The sequence below is a fragment of the Pan troglodytes genome, chromosome 10, assembly GCF_028858775.2.
Source record: "Pan troglodytes isolate AG18354 chromosome 10, NHGRI_mPanTro3-v2.0_pri, whole genome shotgun sequence".
Lineage (NCBI taxonomy): Eukaryota > Metazoa > Chordata > Mammalia > Primates > Hominidae > Pan > Pan troglodytes.
Genome location: NC_072408.2, coordinates 20,643,720 through 20,665,338, shown reverse-complemented (window position 1 = coordinate 20,665,338; position 21,619 = coordinate 20,643,720).

The following is a 21,619-nucleotide window of genomic DNA, read 5'->3' as shown; positions in this document are numbered from 1 at the left end:
CACTTTTCCTGCCTCATGTCCCATGAGTACCACATGCTCCACTATAGCTGCATTTTCCTGGACATACCAGGATCAGCTACTTGGAATGTTCTCTTCCTGCCTCCCAGCCCTACCCTGACTTCTCCAGCTTCTCCTTCCATGTGAAATCCTGATCACTCCAAGGTGCATTGGCAGCATCATCCCCTCTTTGATGTCTTTCCTGACCCCTTTCCCTTCAGGCACAATGAAGAGCCTCCTCCCTTAGTCCTCCCACAGTGCCTGAGTCATTTTTCCCTTTCAGTGCTATGACACTGAATTTTAAACTGCAGGCAGTGCCCATCGTGAAAACTAAGCACGGTCCTTAGCTCTCACTTTTAATGGATCTTTTATAAATAAATGAGTTGGTAAGTAACTAAATGAAAGCAAGAATGAGAAAAACTGAATTCAGGGTTCTACCTACCAAAGAGTTGCTCAATCAGTGTGATGTAAATGAGAACAGATCTTCTGGTAGGAGAGTGATTTGCTTCAGAGACAGTTGACTTCTCTGAACTTAATTATATTTCTTTTTCAATTACAATTGTCTTAACTAATCCTCCAGCAATTCTGTAGCTGAGTTACTTGTAACTCAGAAGGGAATATGTCATTTAACTTATGCTCAACACTGTGTAATTACAGCAGCTTCAGTGCATGTTATTTCCCATGCACACCAGTTAGGATACTTCTTTCTTAAAGAAATGAAACTTGATCCAGTGGTTTAGGAGAATTACAGGAGGATTGTGAATCACTCATCGATTCAAGCAAGGGAAAACAGTAAAAGCATTGGTGAGGGCATCTTTTTCCTGCCTATGAGTCTTAACCTGTATGTAAGTTGTAAAATCAATTTAGGGAGTTCCATTTAGCATTTAAAATGAAACAGAATAAAATCAAACTGGAAGTACCAAAGTATATTGCGTATAGTAAAGGTAAGTATTAATTTGTGAAACTTTAATTTCAGATGCACATGTGTGTATGTCTTTGTCATGGGCTGTAGTGTAATAGTCTTACCGTGTGTCATAATCAAAAAGTTAGAAAACAGTGGTTAAAAGCATTTATTGAATTTTACTGATAATTAGGTCTGCTGCCAGCTCCCTCTGTGACTTTGAACAATTGTTTAACCTTAAACAGGAATAATAACACCTACTTCTTAATGCTATTATAGTGCTTAATGCTTATCACGAAGTATTATATGAGATTTAATATTATAATTATATATTATATTTATATAATTATTAATTAACAGTGATATGTTACATATATTACTATTATGGTCTATAATTAATAACTGGACTGGTCTCAAACTATTAACCTCACCAAGTGAGAATAGATTTGCTGTAGTGCTGGTTCATAGATATATGAGTCTAATGTGGAAAATATAAAATGATATTTCCTAATGTGTTGAGTTCACCAATTCAATTCAATAGATGTTTACTGAGCATCTACTACACAGTTTCTATGCTTAGGAAATTAGAATCTATATTTTTCCTGTTTCTTCTGGCAGGAAGGCACTAGGCCAAGCCTGGAACAGAATACCAAGTTGCAGGGTTATACTTCTTGCCCTTGAGCACTTAAGACCTAGTAAAGTATCTAAGACACGAAAACAAATGTCTCATTAAAAGGCAATATATAATATATGAAGAGTAAAGACGGTGCCACAAGAGAACAAAGGAAATAACTTCTGGCTAAAGACATCACAGTATGGGAAGATGGGGTAACAAAGGTGGTTCTATTTGAGGAAGGACATGAAGAATGGGTACTATTCAAATGAGAGAAGACAGGAGAAAATGTATCCTGAGCAAGGCGAGGAGCATGAAGTCTATCACGAGAATTATAAGAGGTAAGAATGGAAACAGAGAGCAAACTGGGTTTTATGCCTTTGCCTTCATTAACACTGATAACTGCATCTTCTCCAAAAGTTTTTTCCCAGCATCTGAGCACCATCTCCCATCCTTTCAGCTCAACTTCTTGTTGAGTGCTTTGACCTAGAATAGCCCTCCAGTCCACTGAGGCTGCCATTTCCCCCATTGCCCCCACACATCTTCACTATCCTATCTCCAGCCAAGCAACATCATCACACTCATTCCCTCACAAGCATCATGAACTCCTTTGCCCTATTCTCTGTCCAAGAACTTGCCAGGCAAGCCAAAGCCTGGTTAAACAAAACTGTGTGGCTATTCTGAGCCTCCTCTGTAATTGGTGAACTCTGAAGAAAAGTGTATACTGGGCTGTTTTGCCTTAAATTCATGAACACACATTTTAAATGGCATTCAAAATTGATGAATGGCAATCCTATAACACTTCCATAGTATCTCAACTCTCGCAATCTTCGAGACTACTATTTCACACTTAGTCGCTGGAGACAGTTCAAACAATTGTTCTGTCATTTACCAGCTATGTGAGTTTAATCTTGATGTGCCTTAGTTTCTTCATATGTAAATACGTACCTATATGGTTTCCTCATATGAACCACTATATAGGATTATTATGAAAATTAAATGGGTTAATAGATGTAAAACATTTGTATACTACCCAGAACATGGTAAGTTCTATAAAAATATTTGTTATAATTATTGTTCTTCTCTCTCTTTAAAGTCCCCTATTTCTTTTTCCCTTTTCACTTAATTATTGACCTTATCTCATACTTTATTTGGAAATAAGAACAATTGAAGCCAGGTATAGTGTGCATGCCTGTAGTCCCAGCTACTTGGGAGGCTGAAGTGGGAGGATTGTTTGAGCCCAGAAGTTCAAGGCCAGCCTCAGCAACATAGTGAGATCTGTTTCTATTAAATAAATAATTTTTAAAAAACAAAATTTAAAAATAGAAACAACTGGGAGAGGACTCTGGAAAGATGAAGGAGTGGGAAGCACCAAGAATCTGTCTCCCACCTAGACAATGATAGCACAAAAGAATTCTGGAGTTTTTTGAAGGCTTTCAGCTTCCAGGGAAAGGCTTGCATAGTAAATTGCAATCAATTGTGGTCAATTTCAGTTGTTAGTTTAACAGTAGCTACCCATCTCCTACTCCCAGCCCTGTGGCAGGCAATTGTGCACATGTTCCTGGAGCAGCCTGCATGTAGCTTGCAGGAGCCAGAGTGGGCAAAAACGACCCTGTCCTTTAAATATCAGGGATGTATGCCCTGACCACTGATTGCTGCTTGTGATAACAAAGTACAGATACAGAAGCAGTTGGCCATTTTTGTTACACCTTACCCTATTGTTACAAGTCCTTCCCCCACTGACTCAAGTAACTTCCAGGGGATTTAATGAGAACAAAGAGACAGTGTACCAGAATCTCTGGGACACAGCTAAAGCAGTGTTAAGAGGGAAATTTATAGCACTAAATGCCCACATCAAAACTAACACCCTAACATCACAACTAAAAGAACTAGAGAATCAAGAGCAAATAAACCCCAATGCTAGCAGAAGACAAGAAATAACCAAGATCAGAGTGGAACTGAAGGAAATAGAGACATGAAAAACCCTTCAAAAAATCAACAAATTTGGGAGTTGGTTTTTTTGAAAAAATTAATAAAATAGACCACTAGCTAGACTAATAAAGTAGAAAAGAGAGAAGAATCAAATAAACATAACCAGAAGTTATGGTTCTGGGGGATATCACCAGTGACCCTACAGAAATACAACCATCAGAGAATACTATAAACATCTCTATGCACATAAACTAGAAAATCTAGAAGAAACGGATAAATTTCTGAACACATACACCCTCCCAAGACTGAACCAAGAAGAAACTGAACCCATGAATAGACCAACAAGTTCTGAAATTGAGGCAATAACAAATAGCCTACCAACCAAAAAAAGCCCAGGACCATACAAATTTACAGGTGAATTCTATCAGAGATACAAAGAAGAGCTGGTACCATTTCTACTGAAACAATTCCAAAAAACTGAAAAGGAGGGACTCCTCCCTGACTCATTCTATGGGGCCAGCATCATCCTGATACCAAAGCCTGGCAGAAATATGACAAAAAAAGAAAGCTTCAGGCCAATACCCTTGATGAACATTGATGCAAAAATCCTTAATAAAATACTGGCAAACTGCATCCAGCAGCACATCAAAAAACTTATTTACCACAATCAAGTTGGCTTCATCCCCAGGATGCAAGGTTTATTCAACATACACAAATCAATAAATGTAACTAATCATATAAACAGATATAAAGACAAAAACCACATGATTATCTCAACAGACACAGAAAACGTCTTTGATAATATTCAACATCCTTTCATGTTAAAAACTCTCCATAAACTAGGTATTGAAGGAACATACCTCAAAATAATAAGAGCCATATATGACAAACCGACAGACAATATCATACTGAATGGGAAAAAGCTGGAAGCATTCCTCTTGAAAACCAGCACAAGACAAGGATGCCCTCTCTCACCATTCCTATTCAGTATAGCATTGGAACTTCTGGCCAGGGAAATCAGGAAAGAGAAAGAAAGTATTCAAATAGGAAGAGAGGAAGTTGAATTACCTTTATTTGCAGATGACATGATTCTATATCTAGAAAACCCTGTCATCTCAGCCCAAAAGCTTCTTAAGCTGATGAACAAATTCAGCAAAGTTTTAGGGTATAAAATCAATGTGCAAAAATCGCTAGCATGCCTATACACCAACAACAGCCAAGCAGAGAGCCAAATCATCAGTGCACTCCTGTTCACAATTACTACAAAAAGAATAAATACCTAGGAATATAGCTAACAAGGGAAGTGAAGGACTTCTTTAAGGAGAACTACAAACCACTGCTCAAGAAAATCAGAGAGGACACAAACAAATGGAAAAACATTCCATTTTCATCAATAGGAAGAATCAATATTGTAAAAATGGCCATACTGCCCCAAATAAGTTATAGATTCAATGCAATTCTCATTAAACTACCACTGACATTCTTTATAGAATTAGAGGAAACTATTTTAAAATTCATATGCAAGCCAAAAAGAGCCTGAATAGCCAAGACAATCCTAAGCAAAAAAGAACTAAGCTGGAGGCATCACACTGGTGGACTTCAAACTATTCTACAAGGCTACAGTAACCAAAACAGCATGGTACTGGTACAAAAGTAGATACATAGACCAATGGAATCAAATAGAGAACTCAGAGATAAAGTTGCACATCTATGACCATCTGATCTTCAACAAACCTGAAAAAAACCAGCAATGTGGAAAGGATTCCCTACTTAATAAATGGTGCTGGGAGAACTGACTAGTCATATGCAGAAAACTGAAACTAGACCCCTTCCTTATGCCTTGTACAAACATTAACTCAAGATGAATGAAAGACTTAAATATAAAACCCAAAACTATAAAAAAAAGTAGAAGAAAATCTAAGCAATGCCATTCAAGACATGGGCACAGGAAAAGATTTCATGACAAAAATGCAAAAAGCAGTAGCAACAAAAGCAAAACTTGGCAAATGAGATCTAATTAAACTAAAGAGCTTCTGCACAGCAAAAGAAACTATCATCAGAGTGAACAGACAACCTATGGAATGAAATAAAATTTTTGCCATCTATCTATCTGACAAAGGTCTACCATCCAGAGGCTACAAGGAACTAAAGCAAATTTATGAGGAAAAAAAAAAAACATTAAAAAGTGGTCAAAGACATGTCTTCTCAAAAGAAGACATCCAAGTGGCCAAAAAACACATGAAAAAAAGCTCAACATAACTCATTATTGGAGAAATGCAAAATAAAACCACAATGAGATACCATCTCATGCCAGTCAGAATGATGATTATTAAAAAGTCTAAAAACAACTAGTGGTGAGGTTATGAAGAAAATGGAATGCTCTTACACTGTTGGTGGGAATATAAATTAGTTCAACCATTGTGGAAGAAAGTTTGGCAGTTCCTCAAAGATCTAGAGACAGAAACACCATTTGACCCAGCAACCCCTTTACTGGGTATATACCCAAAAGAATATAAATCATTCTATTATAAAGTTACATGCATGTGTATATTCATTGCAGCACTGTTCACAATAGCAAAGACATGGAATCAACCCAAATGCCCATCAATGATGGACTGGATAAAGACAATGTGGTACATATACACCATGGAATATTATGCAGCCATGAAAAGTAATGAGATCGTGTCTTTGCAGGGTCATGGATGGAGCTGAAAGCTGTCATCCTCAGCAACCTGATGCAGGAACAGAAAACCAAATACCACATGTTCTCACTTATAAGTGGGAGATGAATTATGAGAACACATGAACACAGGGGAGAAACAACACTCACTGGGACCTGCCAGGGGTCGGGGGAGAGCATCAGGAAGAATAGCTAATGGATGCTAAGCTTAATACCTAGATGATGGGATGATCTGTACAACAAACCACCATGGCACACATTTACCTATGTAACAAACCTGCACATCATGCACATGTACCCTGAAATGTAAAATAAAAGTTGAGGAGAAAAAAAGTTCAGGAAATTTATGAAAAACAAAACCTCTTCAGGCCAGGCATAGGTAGCTCACGCCTGTAATCTTAGCACTTTGGGAGGCCAAGGTGAGCAGATCACTTGAGGTCAGGAGTTGGAGACCAGCCTGGCCAACATAGCAAAACACTGTTCTACTAAAAATACAAAAACTAGCCAGGCATGGTAGTCCATACCTGTAGTCCCAGCTACTCAGGAGGCTGAGGCACAAGAATAGCTTGAACAGGGGAGGCGGAGGTTGCAGTGAGCCAAGATCTTGCCCCTCACTCCAGCATGGGTAACTAAATGAGACTCTGTCTCAAAAACAAAAAACAAAACAAAACAAAAAAAACAAAAAAAAACCCTTCAATATTTCTTAATTATAGTGGTCATAGGGAACACTCATATGAACATTCTGAAATCAGGGAAAAATAAAGCCTTAGTTATTTTGTGAAAGCAAAAAAAGCCAGCACCCTTTCTTTTTTCCCTTTTGGGAGCTAAACAGTAACCTTTAGGACATGCAAAAATAACTGCAACTACAGGGAAAATTAGAAAGTAACCATGCACACTCAGGAAAGGGGCAGGCTCAGAAGACCTTAAGTTTATACCACAGGCTGATCCTTGGCACTGAGAGACATCATCTACAACAATAAAAATAAAAACAATAACAAAAAACAGCAAACTTTGGGGAAGAAGCAAAATCTGAATTCCAGAATTACCACATTTTTAGGTCCTAATGTTCAGTTTTCAACAAAGAACATCCCAAGGCATATGAAGAAACAGAGAAGTATGACCCAAAGAAAAAAAAATAAATCAACAGAAAATGTCCCTGAAAAATATCTGATGGCAAATGTGCTAGACAAATAATTTTAAACAACTGTTTTAAAGATGCTCAAAAAACTAAACAAAGACATGGAGAAAGTCAAGAAAATGATGTAGGAACAAAATGAAAATATCAATAAAGAGACTGTATTACTCTATTCTCACACTGCTATAAAGATACTACCCGAGACTGGGTAATTTTTAAAGGAAAGAGGTTTAATTGACTTACAGTTCCACATAACTGGGGAGGCCTCGGGAAACTTACAATCATGGTGGAAGGTGAAAGGGAAGCAAGGACCTTTTTCCCATGGCAGCAGGAGAGAGAAGAGAGAAGGGCCCCTTATAAAACCATCAGATCTCATGAGAACTAACTCACTATCATGAGAAGAGCATGGGGGAAGCCACTCCCTGATTCAATCATCTCCCTCCCTCGACATGTGGGGATTATATGTCTCTCCTTTGACATATGGGGATTACAATTTAAGATGAGATTTGGGCGGAGACACAGAGCCAAACAATATTGAGATAGACAACCTAAAAAAAATTCTGTAAAACACAAGAACAAAACCGAAATGAAAAATCTATTAGAGGGATTCAAAGGCAGATTTAAGCAGGCAGAAAAATCAGCAAACTTGAAGATAGGCTAACAGAAGTTATCAAGTCTGGAACAGAAATAAAAACCATTAAAGAAAAGTGAATAGAGCCTATGGGACCTGTGGAACACCATCAAGTGAACCAACATACACATTGCGGGAGACCCAGAAGCAGAAAAGAGAGAACATGTGAAGAAAAAATGGCTTCAAACTTCCCAAATTTGGTGAAAGGCATGAATATAAACATTCAGGAATGTCAGTGAAAGTCAAGAAAGATGAATTTTAAAAGATTCACGCTGAGACATATTACAATCAAACAGTGAAAATCCAAAAACAAAGAGAAAATATTGAAAGCAGCAAGAGAGAAGAGAGAAACACATAAAGGATTCTTAATATGATTATCAGCAGGTTTCTCATCAGAAACTTTGGAAACCAGGAGGCAGGGCAGTGGGCCCATATATTCAAAGTGCTAAAAGGAAATAATCTGTTACCAAGAATTCTATATCTAGCAAAACTGTCTTTTAAAAGTAAGGGAGAAATTAAGATATTCCCAAATAAACAACAGCTGAGAGAGTTTATTATCGTTAGAACTGCCCTGTGAGAAATGCTCATTTTCATTTCACTCTTAACTAAGTCCTGCAGGGTGAAATGAAAAAATACTAGACAGTAACTTGAAGCCATATGAAGAAATACAGATCTGAATAAAGGTAAGTACATGGCCAATTATAAAAGCAAATATTATTGTAACAAATGTTCATAATGTGACTTTTTGTTTTCTAGAATATTAGAAACTAATACTTTTTTAAAACACACAATTACTAGTCTAAAAGCTAATATTATTATAGCCATGGTTTGTAACTCTACATTCTGTTTTCACTTAATTGACTAATGAATTTAAAATCATTATTTGACATAATATAATTCTGTTTCAAGGCACACAATGTATTAAGATGTAATTTTGTGACATCAACAGCTGAAAGAGGTGGGTCTAACTCTATAAAAACCAGAGGTTTTGCATGTTACTGAAGTTATACTAGTAAAATTCAAATTAGAGTGTTATAACTTTAGGTCATTAAATGTAATCCCCATTGTAGCCACAAAGAATATAGCTGTGGGATATATATGAAACGAAATGAGAAAGAAATTTAAACACTTCACTACTAAAAAAAAAATCAAACACAAAAGAAGACAGTAATGCACAAATTAAGGGACAAAAAGAGCTGTAAAGCCATAGAAAACAAATAGAAAAATACAGAAACAGATGCTCCCTTATTGGTAACTGGCTATTTTAAATGTAAACTCTTTTGTAAACTTTGATAGAGAATTAAACTCTATATCAAAATGCAGAAATTGACAGAATGGATAACAGCAAATGATCCAACTATATGCTGTCTGTAAGAGAATCACTTCAGATTCAAAGACACAAATAGATTTAAAGTGAAAAAAATAGAAAAAGATATTCCATGCAAATAGTAACCAAGAGATGGCAGGGGTGGTTATCCTAATATGAGAATAAGTGGACTTTAAATTTAAAAAAAAGAGTTATAAGAGACAAAGAACATTATATATTAATATGTTTCAATATAGCAAGAATATATAAAAATTATGAACATATATGTACCTAATAACAAACCATAAATATATATGAAGCAAAAACTGATGGAATTGAAGAAAAACATAGTTTTACTAATAATAGTGGGATACTTAATATTCCCCTCTGAATAATGGGTAGAACAACTGCACAGAAGACAAGTAGAGAAGCAGAAGACTTAAAGGACACATAAAACCAACTAGATCTAACAGACATATACTGAACACTTTACCCAACAGCAATAGCATACATATTTCTCTTGAGACATTTGTGATATTTTCCAGTATAGACCATATTTAGGCCACAAATTAAGTATCAGTACATTTTAAAAGATAGATTTCATACAGGGTACCCTCTCTGACTATAATGGGATGAAGTTAGAAATCTGTAAGAGAAGTAAAGTCAGAAAAATTCAAAAATTTGTGGAAATTATACAATGTACTCTTAAACAATGGATCAAAGAAAAAAATCACAAAGGAAATTGAAAAATATTGACAAATTTAAATGAAAACACAACATAACGAAACTTATGGGACATAGCAAAAGCAGTGCTAAGGAGAAAACGCATAGCTATAAATACATTAAAAACCTAGAAAGATCTCAAATTAACAACCTAACTTTAAAACTTAAGGAACTAGAAACAAACAAACAAACTAAACCCAAAGCTAGCAGAAGGAAAGAAATAATAATTAGAGATAAATAAAATAGAAAATAGAAAAATAATAGAGAAAGTAAATGAAACCAAAAGTTGGTTTTTTGAAAAGATCAACAAAATTGACAAACCTTTATTTAGATGGACTAAAAAAAAGGACTCAAATTAGTACAATGATAATTGAGAGTAGAGAGATTACAAAGTATATAGAAATAAAAAAGATTATAAGGGAGCACTATGAATTACTGTATACCAACAAATTGGATAAGATAGATAAAATGGACAAATTCATAGAAACACAAAACCTATGAAGACTAAATTATAAAGATATAAAACACCTGAATAGGCCTATAACTAGTAAGGCAATTGAATCAATAATTTAAAATCTCCCAGTGAAGAAAAGTCCTGTACCTGATGGCTTTGCTGGTGAATTCTACCAAACATTTAAAAAAGCTAACACTAATCCTTCTCAAATTTTTGCAGGAAATTGAAGAAGAAGGAGGATTTCCTAACTTATTCTATGAGGCCAGCATGACTTTGACACCAAAGCCAGATAAAGATACTATAAGGGGAAAAACTACAGATGAATATACCTTATAAGCCTTGACACAAAAATCCTCAACAAAATTCAGCAGCCTATCAAAAGGATTATATCAATGACCAAGTGAGATTTATTTCTGAAATGCAAGGATGGTTCAATATATGAAAATCAATTAATGTAATACATCACATTAACACAATTAAGGGAGTAAAACACATGGTAATCTCAACTGGTACAGAAAAAAACATTTGACAAAATTCAACACTTTTTCATGGTTAAAACACTCAACAAACTAGGAATAGAAGAAAACTACCTCAACATAATAAAAACCATATATGAAAAACCAACAGTAAACATCATCCTCAATGGTAAAAGACTGAAATATTTCCTTCTAAGATCAGGAACAAGGAAAAGATGCCCCCTTTCACCACTTCTATTTAATACAGTATTGGAAGTTCTAGCCAGAGAAATCAGGTGATAAAAAGGAATAAAAGACATCCAAATTATAAAGAAGTAAAATTATCTGTTTGCAGATGATATGCTCTTTTATAGTATATAGAAAATTCTAAAGATTCCACCATGAAATAATTAGGACAAATATATGAATTCAGCAAAGTAGCAGGATACATAGTTGACACATAAAAATCAGTTGCATTTCTATGCACTGACAATGAACAATCTGAAAAGAGAATTATGAGAACAATTTCATTTACAATCACGCCAAAAAGAATAAAATACTTAGGAATTAACTAAAAAACTCAAAGAATTATACAGCGAAAACAATAACACATTGCTGAAAGAAATTAGAGAAGACATAAGTAAATGAAAACATATCCCAAGTTCATGAATTGAAAGACTTATTATAAAAAATGTCAATACTAACCCAAGGAGATCACAGATCCAATGCAGTTCCTACCTATCCAAATTTCAATGACTTTTTATTATTGCAGAAATAGAAAAACTCATGCTAAAATTTATATAAAATCTCAGGGGACCTCAAAGAGCCAAAGCAGTCTTGAAAAAAGAGAACAAAGCTGGAAGACTCACACTTCCTGATTTTAAGACTTACCATAAAGCTATAGTAATCAAAACAGTGTGATACTGGCATAAAAATAAACTAATGGAATAGACAAGAAAGCCCAGAAATTAACTCTTGCATTACGGTCAAATGATTTTTGACAAATATGTCGAAAACATTCAATGAGAAAAAGATAGTCTTTTCAACAAACGGCACTGAGAAAACTGGATATCCAGGTGGAAAGGAATGAAGCTGGACCCTTACCTAACACCATTTTCAAATTAACTGAAAATGGATCAAAAAACTTACATGTAAGTACTAAAATACATTTTTTAGAAGAAAATGTAAGACAAAATCTTAACAACATTGGATTTGGCAATGATTTCTTGGATATGAAGCCAAAGGCATAGGCAACAAAAGAAAAACATAGACAAATTGAGCCTCATAAAAATGTAAAAATTGTGTGCATCAACACTATCAAAATGGGGGAGGTTAGGCATGTGTGGGAGCAGAGGACATATGGGAAATCTCTGTACCCTCCTGATTTTGCTGTGAACCTAAAACTTTTCTTTTAAATAAATATTTTTAAAAACCATCAAAGTAACAGCAACAACAACAAAAAAGACACTATCAACAGAGTAAAAAGGCAACCCACAGAATGGGAGAAAATAGTTGCAAATCATTTATCTGGGAAGAGATTAATATCCAGAATATACAGAGAACTTCTAAAACTCAACAATAACCAACAAACTAAATTCACAAATAGTCAAAAGACTTGAATAGACATTTCTTTAAAGAAGATATATAAATGACCAATACGCACATAAAAAGATGCGCACTGTCATTAATCATTAGGAAAATACAAATCAAAGCTATAATGAGATATCACCTCAACCAATTAGGATGGCTACTATCAAAAAACATAAAATAACACATGTTGATGAGGTTGGAGAAATTGAAACCACGGTGCACTGTTAGTAGGTATATAAAATGGCACAGCTGCTGTGAAAAGCGATAGGGCAGTTTCTCAAAAAATTAAAAATAGAATTATCATATAATCCGGCAATTACACTTCTAGGTATATACCCAAAATAATTGAATGCAGGGTCTTAAAGAGATATTTGTACACCCATGTTCATGGTCAGCATTTTTCACAATAGCTAAAATGTGGAAGCCACCCAAGTGTTCATCAACGAATGAATAAGAAAAATGTGGTATATGTATACAGTGGAATATTATTCAGCCTTAAAAGGAAGGAGATTCTGCAATATGCTTTAACATGGACGGACCTTGAAGACATTAATGCTAAGTAAAATAAGCCAGTAGCAAAAACACAAATACTGTACAATTATATATTACATAAGGTACTTAGAAGAGTCAAAATCATTCCATTGTTAATGGGAACAAAGTTTCAGCTTTACAAAAAAAGTGATAGTCGCACAACATTATGAATGTATTTAATACCACTAAAATGCACACTTAAAAATTGGTAAGATTGTAAATTTTATGTTACATGTATTTTAAGATAATTTATAATTTTTTTAAAAGGAGCAATTAGAGAGCAACTCCATCTTTCTTCCACCAAGTCTACCATCCTTTTGGTATTGGTGCCCATGTGTCCACACTGTCTCCTGCTTTTATCCAGAGCCAACTCTTCCCTCATGCTCTGAACCCATCTGCTCTCACCTTCATGGAGTTCAGTCTTGCAACTTGCCCCCCTCTCTTCTGCATTAATTGCCCCTCTCCTCTCTACTACACAAACAAGCTCTAGTATTATTTAATTTTGAAATAAAACTTTCTCTTGCCCACCAAAGCCTCATTTTTTTCTCACTTTTATAGCAAAACTTCTTCAGCTTCCTAATGTCACTTTCTCTATTTCCTGTCCTTTCCCGTCCTGTATTCTTTCTTCAAACCCACCCCTTTTAGGCTTCCAGTCCTACTGCTGCATTGAGACTACATTGGCCTGATGATTTTCATGTTGCTAGATCCAATAGTCTGTTCTCATATTACTCCCCCTCTCAGCATCCCACACAGTTGATCACTTTCTTCATCCCAAAATACTTTCTTTTCTTGGCTTTCATGATACCTTATTCCCCTGATCCTTCTCTTTCCTCACTGGTCACTTCTTCACAGACAACTGTGTCAACATTTCCTCTTCTACAATTCAAAATATTGCTAAGCCAAAGACCTTGGTGCCAGGCTCCCATCTCTATTCTACCTACACACTCCTTCCAGGTGACTACATCCGGTCTTGTGGCATTAACTACATTCCATATCCACTTTATTCTAAATTTTTATTGCTATCATGAACTTTTCCCTAGCCTAGATGCTTACATTCAAATACGTACATTCATTTACTTCACCCTTCAACTGGGATGTTTAATAATTATCTAAAACATAACATGATAGGAAGATAACTACAGATAACCTATCCCCGTTACCCTGCTGCTTTTGAAACTTTCCCTCTTCAATAAGTAGCCCCTAGTGTCTCACACCAAAAATCCATAAAGTAGCCTTGATTTCTCCCTATCATTCACAATATATAAAACATCATCAAATCTTCTCAGTTCCATCATCAAAATATATTCAAACCAACTCACTATCCTGCATCTCTACTGCTTCTACCCTAACAGAAGTCAATATCATTCTTACCTTTTTTGCCCTGCTTACAGTTTATTCACCACAGAGTGGCCACAATTATTTTTAAATGCACAAATCACTTCATGTTACGCCCCTTTGAAAACTCCTCCCACTGTTTTTTATGCTATCTGGAATAAAGGATACACTAAGTCTTTAGCCTGACTTTGAATTCCCTAAGTAATCTGGCCTCTGCCTCCCCCTCCAACCTCACCTGAGACCACTGTTCCCCCCAGTATCCTCTACCTGCACCAGCTTTCCTTTGGTTTCTCAGATTTTCAAGCTCATGGCCACCTTTGCCCTTGCTGCTCCTCTGCCTGGGATGCTGTTGCAGCAATCATCACAAGGCTGGTTCCTTCTTCTTCAGATCTCAGCTTAAATGCCACATTCGTGGTAAGGCAGTTTGTGGCTACATCTAAATTAGGCATTAGATGCTCTATCATTTCACTTCAGTATAATCCTCTGCATGGCACTTTAATGTATTCTTTTTGTGTGATTATGCTCTCCTTCCCTACCCACTAGAAAGTGAGCTCTGTCCAAGCTTTTCTGACCATTCACCACTGACTATACCACGTGTGCCTACAACTGGCACATTCTAGAGATTAAGTAAATTTCTTGTTGAATAAGAAATGAGCTAAGATAGCTTTTGGGCTTCATAATTTAGCTATGAGGGGCCAGTGATGTAGTTAAAGGGGTATAATTTTCCACCCCCTCAGAAGGCCAACCTCACCTCTTAATAGAACCCCAGTCCTTCATTCCACTGCATGTCCTCCCTTCTCTCCCAGCACTTCTCACCTGCACTGCATCAACCGCCTTCTGATAACACTCCCTGTCCTCTTTCTTTCCCTGATCCAATCCATTCTACACATCACCACCAGAACTCTTGAAATTCTTCTGTCACCATATTGCTTTCCTGCCCTAAATCTTCACAAGTTTTCCACAGCTTACAGAATAAAGTTCAAAATCTTCAGCCTGAATCAAAGAATCTTTTACAATGACTGTGAAAGCTGCCTGTGAATATAAAAGAAATACCAAATATGTGTGGTCCAGCAGGTGGGACACTCTGAGCTGAGTTATGTCTCCTTTCCCTTCATAACTCAAGTGATTTTTTAAAGATCATAGCTGAAATTCAATGTCAAATGACCCCAGATAGTAGCCACTGCCCCGCCCCCAACCCACAATACCTGAGCAAGGCTCCACAGTAAGTATCACTACAGGTATCTGAGCTGAAGCCAAGCACACATGCACATCAAAATGCTTTTGAGAGTTTCACAAACACAAGGTTCTTCCCAAATCAATTTGAAAGGTTTACCAAGGCTCTATGATCATTTCTTTAGTAAAAGGCTTAGGTGGTTTTTGATGAGTGGTCTAGTATGTCTACACTCCTCCTTATATTCTTTTGATTCAAACCAGTATGGACAAGTTGTTCTGAATACTAAGTGCACATTAGAATAATATGGGAAGCTTTAAAAAGAATATCAGTGCTGGAGCCCCACTGCAATTGAACTGAATCAGTGTCTCTGGGCTGAGACCCAAGCATCCGGGTTTTACAACCACTGTAAATCTATGACCCACTAATCGAGACATAAAATAGAATGAACTTGCAGGAAGGAAGACTCCAGGGAATCCTAGCACTTCCTAAAATATTAAGGATCAAAGTTTAAAAAACTACGTCGGCCAAGGGGAGGGCAAGAGGAGTGGGGGGGGATAGGGAGAGGACTAAGATAATTAGCATAGCAGCTGATATTTGATAACATATGATGCCAATCACTGCTCAAAGTGCAGTAACTTACTTATCTTCACTGCAATCCTATGAGGAAAGTATTATTGCTTATCCCCATTTTACAGATGAAGAATCCGAGTCATAGAGAGAAGGTTAAGTAATTGCCCAAGGTCAGCAAGGTAAAGCTGTGACCTGAACCCAAGAAAGCTGACTTCAGAACCCTACCTTATCTGCCACTAATAGCAGCAGCATGCATTTACTTAGGCCTTATTGAGTACAAGGTGCTCTTCTGAGTGTTTTATACATATTATCTCACAAGACTGTTGTAAAGATTAAATGAGATAATATGTATAAAATTCCTAGAACAGCACCTTGTACTATTAGTCTATTATCTCCAGTTTACACATAAGGACACTGAAGCACATGTGGGTTAAGCCACTTGACCAAGCAGTCTACCAGGAATGGGAACTGGGAATATCCTTTGCTGCCCTCCTGGAGCTCCATGCTGCAGCTGTTCTCCTGGGGATAAGGCAGGTGCACTCAAAGTTTGCCTGTTCTCAAGAAAATTATTGACAGCTTCTTGGTGCTACCATATTCATTCTTTATTTTAATTTTAAAAGCCTGAAAGCCTGCTTATGAAGGTGTTAGGGAGCCCACAGCAGATGTTTGATTAGTAGCACACATGGGGTTGATGGGAGCAGGGTCCCCTCAGCCCCTCATAGAGGCAGAATTCCCTAGCTGGGAATTCTGAAGTGGATCTTTCTACAAGAAGCCAGACTGCATATGTATCAGGCAAAAATCGCAGGCCCTTACCAAGTCCCCTCCTGTGGTTCCTTTGTCCCTCCCCATCCTGTGTGCCAAGTTCTCATATGCCTCATGTGCCTAGTCCTCGTGTGCCTCATGTGCCTAGGACAGGCTGCTTATAATGCTCATCAGAGCTCCTCGAACCCTCCTCCTCCTTCCATTAATATGTACCTTCTTTTCTATTCTAAAACTGCTCAAATGGATCAAGAAAGTATAATTTTAAAATATCCAACCTCTGTCCAGGAGAGTCTTTTTTTTTTTTTTTTTTCCACCTAGGCGGGAATTCAGTGGCACCATCAAGGATCACTGCAGCCTTTACCTCCTGGACTCAAGCAATACTCCCACCTCAGCTTCCTGAGTAGCTGGGTCTACAAGCACCATGGCTTTGAAGGAAAGACAGGCATTAATAATGGAAATTAGAGGTACCTTGGTAAGTTGAAAAGTTTATATTCAGTTGTACAGGCAAGAGGGAGCCATTGCTGGTTTTGAGCAGAACAAAGTCATGGGTCCTACTTTAGAAAATCGATCTGGCAGTGATACGTAGAATGAATTGGAGCAGAGAAAAGAACAGTTGGTTGGAACATGGTGCTGTGAAGCCAAAGGCTTGGGAACGTTGGCACAGATCATGCGGATTCATCAGTACAAGCCATTCTTGCTGCTAAAAAGCCGGTCAAAGAGCACATCTAACTGATGGATTTGTATTAGGAGGACAGCACTTAAAATATGTGTCTACTCTGAGCTGCTTTTATCTTCAGATACCATGTTAGGAAAAAGCTTCCATACCTCTGTCATTACTGAGTTACTAGCCTCCTTGGTGCATTAAATCTTCTATTTTCAGACCTGAATGTCCTGGGCAAGTAACTCTATTTCACAAGGATGGGGATGCTATTTCATCTCTCTTTATGTGATGCAGGGCTGGATCCAGGCAGAACTTTCTGCAGAACCCTTCTGTTACCACCTCCCCCATGATTTGTCCCTTTCCTCTCCTTGCTTACTTTATCCATCTCTGACCCCACTCCAGGACACTCTATCCAGCAGAAGAATGATCCTTTCTCCCTGCCCATCCCCCTCCATTGTGGCTGACATCTCACCACCTTGATCCAAGCATTCACTTGGGTGACATTAGCTTTACTTTGATCTCTGACTCTGGCACAGTGACCAACAAATTTAGGGGCAAATAATTTCAGAAGCAAAGAATAAAAAAATTCTTTGGCTGTGTTTGTGAGTCACTGTGGCTGCAGGAATCTTCAGCTCTGCAGAATTCTGTATTTCCAGTGTTTTATTTCTAAACTTGAATAAAGCCAGGTTAGGCTACTATGTTCTAGTTCATAAACTTCTCCCATCAGACAGGCTGGGTAGAGATAAGAGAAATCAGGGGATCTTGTTCCTATGAGAGGGACTTTTCTGACCCCTTGGCCAAGTTTTGCCATGATCTGCAAGTTCCACCATCTCTGCTGTTGAACATAGTGTTAATCATTCTCACGGCCCGGTTAGGTTTTGATCTGGGTCCTGAGTTTACGCATATTCTTTCACAGACACACAAGGGTAGGAGGACCTCAATCAAATCCTGCCAAATTGTGGCTACTGTGTATTGTTATAGAAAGCAGTACAGGTTACAATCAATAGTTTGGGCAACTGAGATTTTCTTAATGATTTGGGGGATAAAATTGCTGACTCATTATTCAGACTGCAACCTCCCTTCCACTGTTACCCCAAGAGCAGCGAATTGGGCTTTCAGAATTTTCCTCTGCCAACTGCGCATGTCAAGAAGGCTCTGAGAGTCACTTTTTCCTTCCAATTCTTTTTGTTTTTCTTTGCTGAAAATCACCCTGTTTCTCTTCCTTTCTTTAACTTGCTGACTTCTCACCCTGAAAACACTCTGTTCCTTTTAGAGTATCCCCTATCTCAGCCAATGGTAGCATCATTTACCCAGGAACCCAAGGTAAAATCCTGGAAGTTATCCTAGACTAGTGGTTCTCAAACTTGAGCTTGCATCAGAACTAGCAGGGCTTGTTAACACACATACTGCTCAACTCCAGCCTCAGTGTTTCTGATTCAGTAACTGGTTCACAAGGTCTGGGGTTGCCCCCAAATTTGCATTTCTAATACATTCCTATGTGTTTTTGCTGCTGCTGCTCCACCTATCACACTTTAAGAACCACTGTTCTAGAAATCTGCTCTTTTCCCCTTTCTTCCTATACCACAAATAACTAATCAGCTTCCATTGATTTATATCTCCAACTTAGTCTATCTTCTCCCTGGAACTGCTGTCCTAGGTCAGGCCTTTGCCATTCTTTCTTAAGCTCTTGAAGTCACCTGTAAGCCACACCTCTCTACCTCCAGTCTTGCCCCTTAAATATATATAGCTAGTGAAACGATCTCTCTAAAACACAGATCAGGCCCCATTTTTTCCTTAATGACAACCCTTCAGTGGCTTTTACGCTACCAACAGAACAATGGTTAATTTCTTCAGCATGGCAGGCAATGCCCCTTGTGACCTGGCCCTGTTTACCTCTGCATTCTCATTTTGGCACTACCCCCGTGCTAACCAAGTGCTAAAAGTCCCCAGCATACAGCATGCAGTTTCTTGTTCTCTCAGACGCTGCCATTTTGTCTAGACCTGTCTTCCTGTCTGTACATCTTGGCTATTAGCTCAGCCTTCCATTGTCCAGGTACCCTTCCTTTATAATCCCCATAGTGACTGCAGTGACCCCACACAGCTCTCCCAGGGTCCCCTAGCACATCTCTACACTATTTCTGAGCACATTATATTGAAATTTCCTGTTTGCATGTCCTCTTGTGGCAGGAAATTTATCGAGTTTTATCTCTAGCACCTAGCTCAATGAATGCTTGCTGAACTGAATTTCCTCACCAAAATTCCTTCTCCCCTTCTCCTGGTACTGGGCCTGGCTGTGCTTTTCCCCTACACACACTCCCCTCCTGATCTTCACAGAAGAGATTAAAGATCTCAGAAGGGCCAGTGATGGCTGAGATTCAGCCCACTGGCAGCATTTCTTAGTCACTCTGTGAAGTCTAGTTATATTTTCTCATGCATCCTTAATAAAACAACAGCTCTACTTTGCACAAAATCAGCCTTTCTCTTCAAAGACTTTGGGGAGCTTTACAGCTCTGGCTATGATATCCTAAGTGGAACACTGTGTGGTAAGGAGAGGCCAAAAAGAGATGAAAGTGGCACATTTAAAGGCCAAAACCCAAATCAAATACATTTCTTGTGCTGTGTTTATGAGTCACTGTGGTTACAGAAATCTTTAGCTTTGCAGAATCCTGTATTTCTAGTGTTTCATTTCTAAACTTGAATAAAGCCAGGCTAGGCTAGTGTGATGTTCCAGTTTCTGAGCTTCTGACCTCAGACAGGCTGGGTAGAGATAATAGAAATCAGGCACAATCCCAAATGAGAAAATGTTTCATTTGCTTCCCCTTCCTCGGGTTTTGTTTTAGCTTTCTGAGTAGGAAATTACACATTCAGAGAAAGATGCCCCGAACTTCTTAGCCATCTATATGATGTTAATAGATGAAAATTTTGATCCTAAAAACGTGAATGGGAGAAATTGTTAAGATTGGGTAGAGGCTAATGTAATATTCGGGATTAAAGTTTTTAAGTAGGCAAGATGAATAAATTTTGGAAATTAATCAAACAACTGACAATGTTTCACCAAAGTATTTTATGTGTTTAATATACACTGTGCACATTCTCCTACAGGCATATGCAAATGTATAAACTTAACATATTAAATAGCAGACTAGGGGATGAGAAGCACTTTAGGTGTATAAAATATTATTATTTTCATTATTGTTATAGCAAACTTGAACACTTTACTGGAATCATTATTTGCTTGGAGAAATTTGCTGAGTTTGGCAATTTTCCACTGTCATTATGAATTTCTCTTTGTCAGGCAGCAGGGCCTCTGGAAGGGAGAAGGGTAAGTAATTCAGACAACTGGTTAGAAAAGAACCCTGTTTTTTTTTTTTTATCAGTTTCTTTGGCCTGAATGCTGAATCTTTTGGCCATGAATTGTCTGAACCACCTGTCCCACACCATCCATTTCTGAGAAATAGTCACTGCGTTCTTCTCTAGGTTGTCAGATGCTGAGAGGACAATAAATGGAGATACCCAAGGATTCTTTCCAGCAAGAACTGTCTTGATCTATAGGCATCAGAGATAAGAGAAGCCCTGGGTGCTTTGTTCTAACAGGCTACTGAGGAATGATCGTGGGTGCTGACCTTGAAATGCTGATGGAAACTCAACTCAAGATGTGACATAGCAGTCTGCTTAACCAGCAGGGCAGAGCATTTCTCCAGCGCTCTTTCAAGAGGACTGTCAGTTGCATCCTGGTGTGCAGACTCAACCAACAGGAGGAAGAATAGACAAATAGTTCTTGATCATTGCTGTTTTGGGGGCCCTTTTGAGTTAAGCTTAGTTTTGTTTTCTTAATGTCAAATCTGGCTGCTACACTTTTGTATATGGTCATCTCACTTTCTAATTCTAGGTTTGCAAACATGAATGAGAAAATATCCAGCCAAGTATTTGGTGCTATCTGGCTTAGGAGCCATTGACCCAAATAACTGGTATCTCACAATGTGGATGACAAGGACCATAAACCAGCAGCACCCAATCCACTTGGTAAGGGTTTTTAAACAATGGGGTATAGTTATTTTTACTAATGAATATTTTACAAATAAAAACATTTGTGCTGACCTAGTTGAAATTTGGCAGATGTGACTGTTCCAAACTCAGCAAAGGGATATTAAAAATAATGAATTCAATAA